The sequence below is a fragment of the Budorcas taxicolor genome, chromosome 2 (assembly GCF_023091745.1).
Source record: "Budorcas taxicolor isolate Tak-1 chromosome 2, Takin1.1, whole genome shotgun sequence".
NCBI lineage: Eukaryota > Metazoa > Chordata > Mammalia > Artiodactyla > Bovidae > Budorcas > Budorcas taxicolor.
Window position 1 is genome coordinate 168,970,226 of NC_068911.1, and position 9,135 is coordinate 168,979,360.

General features: G+C 43.6%; 1 protein-coding gene across 7 annotated transcripts in view; it reads right to left on the reverse strand.

Annotated features, from left to right (window-relative positions):
- EPB41 (erythrocyte membrane protein band 4.1) overlaps positions 1-6,696 on the reverse strand; it is a 165,314-nt gene extending 158,618 nt beyond the window's left edge. For all 7 annotated transcript variants that reach the window (XM_052635564.1, XM_052635563.1, XM_052635562.1 and 4 more), the window contains exon 1: positions 6,581-6,696. The gene's annotated coding sequence lies outside the window, so the exon portion shown is untranslated. The remainder of the gene's footprint in view (positions 1-6,580) is intronic.
- Positions 6,697-9,135: the final 2,439 nt, after the last annotated feature.

The window sequence follows — 9,135 nt, forward strand, 5'->3', positions numbered from 1 at the left end:
TCGCAGCACTCTGCAGGTAGTAAGTTAGCAACGGTGTCGATTCTCTGAATCATTAAAAATCATAAAAGGGCAAGAAATTGCAAGTGGGTGGTAGCAGAAAAAAAAACAAAGAGCCTTCACTTTAAGCTGCCTTCCATGTGTCTCCACTACATGATGAAATGGTTGGCAGGTAAAATTTGAGAGCTTAAATCCTTGGAGCTCTTGACAGTTCTGCCTGTGTCCATATGGTCAAAACAAGCAGGGGAAATGAATTTCAAAAATCCGTACCAAGTGTATTATCAAGGTGAAACACTTTTAACTTGAATATATGTGGAATTTCAAACTGGTTAACTGAAATACATGCCTGACATATAAATTAAAATAGCATTTCTTTATAAGATGATGTACTGTTCAGATCCCATTGTCTTAAAATGATTATAGTAGTGTTATTAATTTACATAAGTATTAATAGCTGAAACACAATCACAACTGAACTTTGGCATAGTACTCCCTAGTCACAAATTAGCAAAAGTATACATTTTGTTACACTTATGGGTAACAGGCTTAAATGCAACCAATTCAAAATACTGCTATGCTCTATTGTTGTTAAATCACAGAATTTCTCACTCAAAACTTTTATAACTTTATATGGTAATGCTATCAAAATATAATAGTCTGAGTGACTATTAAGGCAGAAAGTAACTAAACCTTAGCCTATACTGTGTCCAATGTCACAATTCAGACATATAAAGGGCCTACCAAAAAGTTTATTTGGATTTTTATAGGGGATGGAAGACACAAGGAGCAGACAGATTGCATTTATAAATCACAATAAACTACAGGAATATATACTATACCCAATTTTTTATCTTATTATTTCCACCTAGTTCCAAAAGAAATTGAGGTGTTCCTGTCCCTATTAATAGATAATATTTCTAGATAATACAGTTAACCCTTGAATAACAGGCGTTTGAACTGTGTGAGTTCACTTATACTTAGATTTTTCTCATGTGTAAACTCTACAGTACTACAGCATCCAAGGTTGGTTGAATCCTCAGAGGCAGAATCACATACATGGAAGAACCACACATAGAGAGGTCCAACTATAAGTTACACATGGATTTCCAACTGTGCAGAACGTTAGCACCCCTAACCCCTGCATTAAGGATCAACTACAATGCAAAATTAGGGACATACATTGAATGTAGATAGAACAGAATTAGATAATATTAATAGAGCATCTGTTGTTTCTTCCAATTTTATCATTATATTTAATCATAGTTTCTATCTATTTTATCAGATAACCTTGCCTCTTCCTCCCCACTCTGCGAAGATTACACTAACCCTATCCAAGCTCTACTCTACATAGTTCAGAAACAAGGTTAATTTCTATAAGCAGACATTGCCCTGAGAGTTGAAAAAGAAGACAGCCCAGATTAATTGGGAGGAAACGACCCAAAGAGCCCTTAACCATGGAAGGAAGAGAACGGCAATTCAATACACAAATCACCATTTAATCCACATGGATTTAGGTTGGAGATAATCAAGAGATACCTGCAGAATCAGGACTGGTCTTAATAAATATAATAATAAAACAACAAAGAATGAAATAAACAATAAAATAAACATGATACCAGAATGGCTCTGGAATTTCTCTTTGGAAAGGACTTTTTTAGGGGGGCATATTTACTTAGGGAGACTTGGGGGAAACTGATGAAAATTAGGAGGTAGGGTATATTAAAGTCTCTCCAAGTCATTCCTTGAATTGTTCTGGCCACAAACGTGGAATGTTGCTTTTCTTTAAAGTTCAAAAAGTAATCAATTTATTTTCAAATACTTCAAGGTGGGTACAATCCCACTTAAATAAAAATAATTAGCAAAAATAAGTGTAAACAGACTTTTATCATAATCAGATTTTCCCACTATAACTTCCCTAAAACCAACATTTGAAGCAGTGTCAGTGAGGAAGTTAATTCTAAAACCAGCACTCAAAACATCAAAGTTCTCTTTTCCAACACCTCCAATTTCTGAATAGTGTTAACTACTATACCTCTTTTATCCTTCTCCCTGTGTATTCATTAAATAACAGCACAGTAAATCAAGTAAATCAAAATACTAATCTAATCCAGTGTGTATACCTGGTAGATTGTCACAGGGCATTTTACTGTGCTCATTATGAACCCACTCATAAAAAGGACACAGAGTAAGTCATCAGTGATGCACCAACAAACTTAAACCATAAGAATTAACATATCTATTTAGAATCTGGCTCTTCTCTAACTAAAAGCTATTACAAACACAATGAACCAATTCCCTTCCAGTAATTCTAGATTCTCTACATAAATAAGACTCGTAACTTATCAATTCAGAGGGCCCTTTTAAAAGTTTTTAAAAATCTAATCTTTGAGGGCTTTATTCAGAGAAAGAAAGCAAAGTTGTTCATAAGAAAAAAAAGTTGCTAGAATTATTCTTGTTTACCTCACAAATAAAATTAGATGATTCTACGCTTAAGCAGTAGGTGGGGAAAAAAAAATCCTTTAGAGGTAGCAATGAATCTGTATCTGAATAGGCACGTGACCAATCACGAATCTGATGGGACTCTTGGAAAAATACACTGGCAGCATTTGCTCTGACCTTCTTAGATAATAAGGAAACAGACTGTGATCTAACGTATGCACCTCTTGATTTCAGAGCCACGTTCACCCCCTGATAGCTACCAACATTCCCAAGTTATAAAATCGGATCACCAATATTAAATTAGATTTGGACATTCAGAAAACAATATAAGCAATCCCTATCACTCGCATCACAAATCACAGACTTCGTATTTTAAATCACAATCTACTGATAAGCATTTCAAAGTACCTACAGAGAATTCAAGAATCCTGTGACTTGTAGGGAACTCTTCTGACAAGCTTAACTCTGAAGCTTTTTTTAGGAAACCAAACAGCACTGTAAGCACACTATCTCCCATAAAATGAATCTGTTTAAAATTAAGTCCATAAGCTAAGGAACGAAATGGACGGCTGGCTCTGTAATTTCCAAAAATGTTAAAGTCAAGCTGCATACAAAACAACACACTGCTGAATTCTAAATGTGAGGTGTAAACCTAGCAACAGAGAAAAACAGGAAAAATGCATAGGTCATATCTCAACAAAATGCTACAACTATTTTTTTTTTTAGAGTCAGGAATCATTTAAAATCATTTTTTAACTTAAATATTAGCTTCAAAATGTTTCTAAAAAGAAAAAGAAAGAAGATACAGGTACCTTTAAAATGAAGAGAGGAAGATTTGTGTTCTATTCTGTTAATATATAAATTATCATATCACATTATTTTATATATTATATTGATGACAAGCCTACTTTATAAGTCCCTTGGACTGCAAGGAGATCTAACCAGTCCATTCTAAAGGAAATCAGTCCTGAATATTCACTGGAAGGACTGACGTTGAAACTGAAACTCCAATACTTTCTCTGGCCACCTGATGCAAAGAACTGACTCATTTGAAAAGACTCTGATGCTGGGAAAGATTGAAGGCAGGAGGAGAAGGGGACAACAGAGCATGAGGTGGTTAGATGGCATCACCGACTCAATGGACATGAGTTTCAGTAAACTCCAGGAGTTGGTGATGGACAGGGAGGCCTGGCGTGCTGCAGTCCATGGGGTCACAAAGAGTCAGACACGACTGAGTGACTGAACGGAACTACTTTACAAAGGCTTCTCAGGTGGCGCTAGTGGTAAAGAACCCACCTGCCAAAGCAGGAGACAATCCCTGGGTCAGAAAGGTCCCCTGGAGAAGAAGGAAATAGCAACCTTCTCTAGTATTCTGGAGAAACCCCATAGAAAGAGGAGCCTGGTGGGCTCCATGGGGTTGCAAAGAGGCTGACACAACTGAAGCGACTGAGCAGGCACACAAGCCTACTTTAAAATGCAGGCTTGTTTACCACATCTACCACTCCGACACAATAAATATGATGTGAGTGTTTAACAAACATTAAGGAAATGTCAGCTCTTAGACCACCAAGAAACGGAAGAGATGTAGAGAAACCCACTTAGGAGATAAAACTTTCTTCTATTAGTTTAGTCTGTCTGTTGACAGCCGGAGTTTTCAAGTGTCCAAACGGTCAACTGGTGGAGTCCTTAGCTCTGAGCAGAATGGAACCCTAAGAGGTTTTCTTAATCTACCCCCAGACATCTTCTACCACAAGGGCTGCACATACTGATGGGGCATTTAGGACCTAATCCTTTTAACAAACACCACTCCAAATTCAACCAGCTGGCCATACTAATGAAGCTCAAAGAAAACTCAAAACAAAACAAAAAGTTCCATCAAGTTCCTTTCACAAAGGGACATTTCCCCCACACTTCAGATTATTAATAAGGAACATTCTTAAAGAGAACTGAAAACAGAAGGAATATACTGATAAATGACAAGCACAGATGGCAGCTCATGGCCAAAGGTACAAATGAGAAAGCATGGGTTATTACTGAGTAGTTAGTTCTTTTTGACTGGAAAATAAAGAGAATAAAGGTAGAAAGGTAGACCGGGGCTACACTATGTACTGCTGCTACTGCTAAGTCACTTCAGTCGTGTCTGACTCTGTGTGACACCATAGATGGCAGCCCACCGGGCTCCCCCATCTCTGGGATTCTCCAGGCAAGAATACTGGAGTGGGTTGCCATTTCCTTCTCCAATGCATGAAAGTGAAAAGTCAAAGTGAAGTCGCTCAGTCGTGTCCGACTCTTCGCGACCCCATGGACTGCAGCCTACCAGGCTCCTCCATCCATGGGATTTTCCAGGCAAGAGTACTGGAGTGGGGTGTTATAAAACGCTGGTATAAATGATAGGAGAATTTTGGTGAGGTCTAAAGAGTCAGATCATTTATTGATATTTCTAAGCCTGAATTCAATTATACAAGGGGAAAAAGTGTAGTTTTGTTCTAGAAGAGGAATCAGAAGGTTAGCATGCTGCAGGTAAGTTCACTTTTAATAGTAACAAAGATATACCATACTTCAGTTTCCCCAGGGATATAAATAATGCTTATCTTTACCTTAATTATAACTTTGCTGTAGAACGCATTCTGAATTAGCACCTTGATACCAAGGCAATGTGATGCTCAGTGTTTATATTCACTTTTTAATCTGTCATTTATTGAGAGCTTATTGTGTGCCATATATTGTTATGTACGCCATATGGATTATATTAATAACACCTCAAGAAACTACTTTATATAACCAAAATTGGTCAGCTGGCAAAGAACTTATTGTTTCCAACTTACAGAACAGGAAAACAAAGAGTATGTCAAGTTTCCCTAAAAAGTAAGAGTTAATAACAAAACTGAGATGAGAATTATATAAAGATGTATATATTTTATTTAAAGGATCAAAAATATTGTCAAGACTGAGAATACAGAAAACAGTAACAATTAACAGCACTGGGTACAGTGTGCATCCTCCAGAGAGTATAAATTCACTATAATAATATCCAAGACAGAAGACATCACCATTTCTTCCAATCTTCCCTAAAAACAGAACAGAATAGCAGCTGTGAAATCACACAGACTAAAAAAAAAAAAAAAAAAGCTTGGCATTTCATGAAAAAAACTAACTCCTAATCAGCAATACATGCCAAAAAACGACAAGTCTCCACAGACTAGTCATTTACGGTTGGGTACAGTTAGAGAAAAAAACAGGATGAGAGTCGCTATTCATGTGGCCAGAAATCAATCCCTCGGCAATTTGTTTCACGTGAGATCACTTTCACTCTCAAGAGAACGCCGGTTTCTGGGAAGAACAAACCTGTTTTGGCAAACCCCCACCAGGAATAAACAGCCTGGCGATACATCTCGGTGGACGAGCCTAGACCCTACCCTCTCCACAGGTAAAGGCAGCCCAGCGGGCGGAGGAAACACGTCCAAGCCGACAGATGCACAAACTGAAAAAGGAGGTCACGAAGCTGGGAGAATCGGTTTAACCCCTTGGTCTCTGGGACCTGGGAAGACTCAGTGGGAGAGCATGGAGACCTGGGGGGGGGGGGGCGGGGTGGATTTTTTTTTTTTTTTTTAATGATATGGGTGTCTGTGGCGGGAAGGCCTTCAAGTCCTTGCAGGCTCCCTCCACCCCTCACAACTGAACCTGACTTCAGACCGCCCAGCTACCTCGTCACCGAGAAACCTCTCTGCGGCTGCACCCCACACCTTCACCACCCGAAACCTGCAACTCGCCCCCCACCTGCTTTCCTTCAAGGGCTCCTGCCCACTGTACCATGACTGCCTGACCAGACGGTACCGATCGCCCCCTCGTCAAAAATGCACCCGGAGCCTAACTTTTAAACGCTCCCCTCCAGCGCCACCCCGGCCTTATTTCCCCCTCAGGCCGACTGCGTCCCGGCTCCAAGCCTTCGGTCGCCGGGTTGCAGAGAGGGGCTTTGCGGAGGCCGTGCAGCCCGCGCCCCCCGGCCCGGGCCTGCAGAGGGGCTGGAGACAAAGAGGCGGCGGCGCCGCCGCGGCCTCCAGGACCGTCCCCTCGGGGACAGCTCCGCGCCCCCCACCTCCCTCCACCCCAGCTCCGCTCGCGCGCCACCACAGCCTAGCCTCACCGGTGGTTCTGGGGCCCGGGCTTCTCGCGCCCGCCGCCGCAGCCGCCAGACGAACAATGGCAGGAGAAGGCGCGGGCGTCCGAGGCTCGGCCCTCTGCGGCTCGCTGGCCCCGCGGGCTGCAGGCGGACTGACTGACTGACTGACTACTAACCCGCCGGCCGGAGGGAGGGAACGAGCGAACGAGCAAAGGGAGCGAGCGGGCGGCCCCGGCGCGCACCCTCCCGCCTTCCCTCCGCGAGGCGAGGGCTGGCCCGGCCCGCAGCCAGCCCGCCCCGCGAGCCCCTCCCTCTCTGTTCGCCACAACATTGTAGTAAATTTCTATTGGACGGCGCCGGAGGGAAGGAGGGGGCCGGGCCCGCGGCCCGCCAGCCCATTGGCTAAGGCCGAGTTCTCGCTCCTCACGTTTCCCCCCGCCCTCCCCTAGGCCGGTAAAGAGAGGGGAGCGGAAGGGAAAAGAAGGGGAAAAGGCCAGGGGCTAGCCGCGTGTGCGCAAGCGCAGGTCGAACCCGCTCTCAGGTCCTTAAGTTCCCGGGGGCCCCGCGCTACCCACGTGGGGAACAGAGTAGCTAGTGCCCGAGACGAAGGTGACGCCCTTTCCCCCCTCCTCTCCCCACCCCTCTACCCCCCAGGGTAAGGGTGTGAGATTTGGAAGTTGCTCCCAAGCTAACCACGCTCGCTGGCTGTCCCCCCAATACACCTACTGACCTTAGATGAGTCATTCAGTTTTTCCGGGCCTCGGTTTCCCCATCTACTAACTTGACATCTCTAGGCGCCATCCGAACCCTGACAATCGATGAGACTACCTCTCCTGGTAGCTATGTAAGACCTGAAATGGATGCTGAGTGTTGCGGCCACGCCAAGATTTTAGCTGTCTTCTGCATTTACGGGTTAATTCTGCTGTGGCACCCTCAAAATCGTGAGAACTTAGCTTCGGAAATCTGGTCTCCAGCTGAGCTTAGAATAGCTCTCACAATTGCCTGATGTGCCCGTTATTTCCTTTCATTAGCTTCAGAGGCCACTTGAACCTTCCACACTCCCTGCCAGACTGGTGCCTAAACCAGTGAGCAGAAAGAAGGCTCAGTTTTAAGCATAGTCCCTATAAGGTAAGATAGTTCTGGTATTCCCATTTTAGAGATGAAGAAACCCAAGCAGAGAGGCTTAGACCTGCCAGGATAAGAAGCCAGGCAATCTGACATGGGAGCCTGTATATGCCAGCTAGGCTGTCTCCTTGTATCTAATCCTAGACCCCTCACAACTCAGCTTGGCCTCTAGAAACAGACTGCTGCTGCTGCTAAGTCGCTTCAGTCATGTCCGACTCTGTGCGACCCCATAGACGGCAGCCCACCAGGCTCCCCCGTCCCTGGGATTCTCCAGGCAAGAACACTAGAGTGGGTTGCCATTTCCTTCTCCAATGCAAGAAAGTGAAAAGTGAAAGTGAAGTCGCTCAGTCGCAGTCCCATGGACTGAAGCCTTCCAGGCTCCTCTGTCCATGGGATTTTCCAGGCAAGAGTACTGGCATGGGGTGCCATTGCCTTCTCCAGAAATAGACTACTTGAGTTCAATTCTCAGTCTCCCTGATTGTTTGGTCTACTCTGTGCTTGTTTCCAACACATAAAAGGGGATAGTAACAAACTCCTACCTACCTCATAAGAGTTACTGTAAAAATTAAATGAGTTACAATATGTAAATGACTTAGCTCACAGTAAGATCTACCTACCTAAGTGTTAATTATTCCTGCTATTTGGAGACTAAAATATGGACTGAGAGGTGTGGGGCTCGCTGACATAACAATAATATATTTGGTAAGCACTAAATTGTCAGCACTGAGCAGAGCACTTTACATGGTTATCTATCTGAAACATCCTAAGAGACCCTTTAGGATCACCTGACTATCCTATCTAAAACAGCCTCCACTAACACACCGTTATTGGAGAAGGAAATGGCAACCCACCCCAGTATTCTTGCCTGAAGAATCCCAGGGACAGAGGAGCCTGGTGAGCTGCCGTCTGTGGGGTCGCACAGAGTCGGACACAACTGATGTGACTTAGTAGCAGCAGCAACACACCCTTGCCATGCTTTAATTTTGCTTCATGGCACTTCTACCTGACTTTCTACTATATACTTATCTATTTGTCCCTCTCAATAAATTGCTGCAGTTTAGACTCACTAGATCACAAGCTCTGGGAGGGCAGGGACTCTGTCTTTTGGTTCATCTCCCAGAACAGTGCATACTCAATAAATATTTGCTGAATGAGTGAATGAGTTATCCCCATGTTATATAAAAGGAAGCTGAGGCTTAGGTGGCTTGGCCAAGGTCATTCTGTGTACTAGGGTGAAGCACCTGTGCTTGAATATTCTGGTCTCCTGCCTCAGGTCCTCAGGTTCAGGGAGCTCTAGCTCTACCACCTATGTGCCTCAGAGGTTCCCTTCACCTATCAGACCTGGAAATCTGGTGCCATGAAGGATAAATCCTGAAGATCAATCACCACTACCATCACCGTGTTATCCAGCAAATACAGATTCATGAAAACCAATATTCTCTGTGCTGTGAACT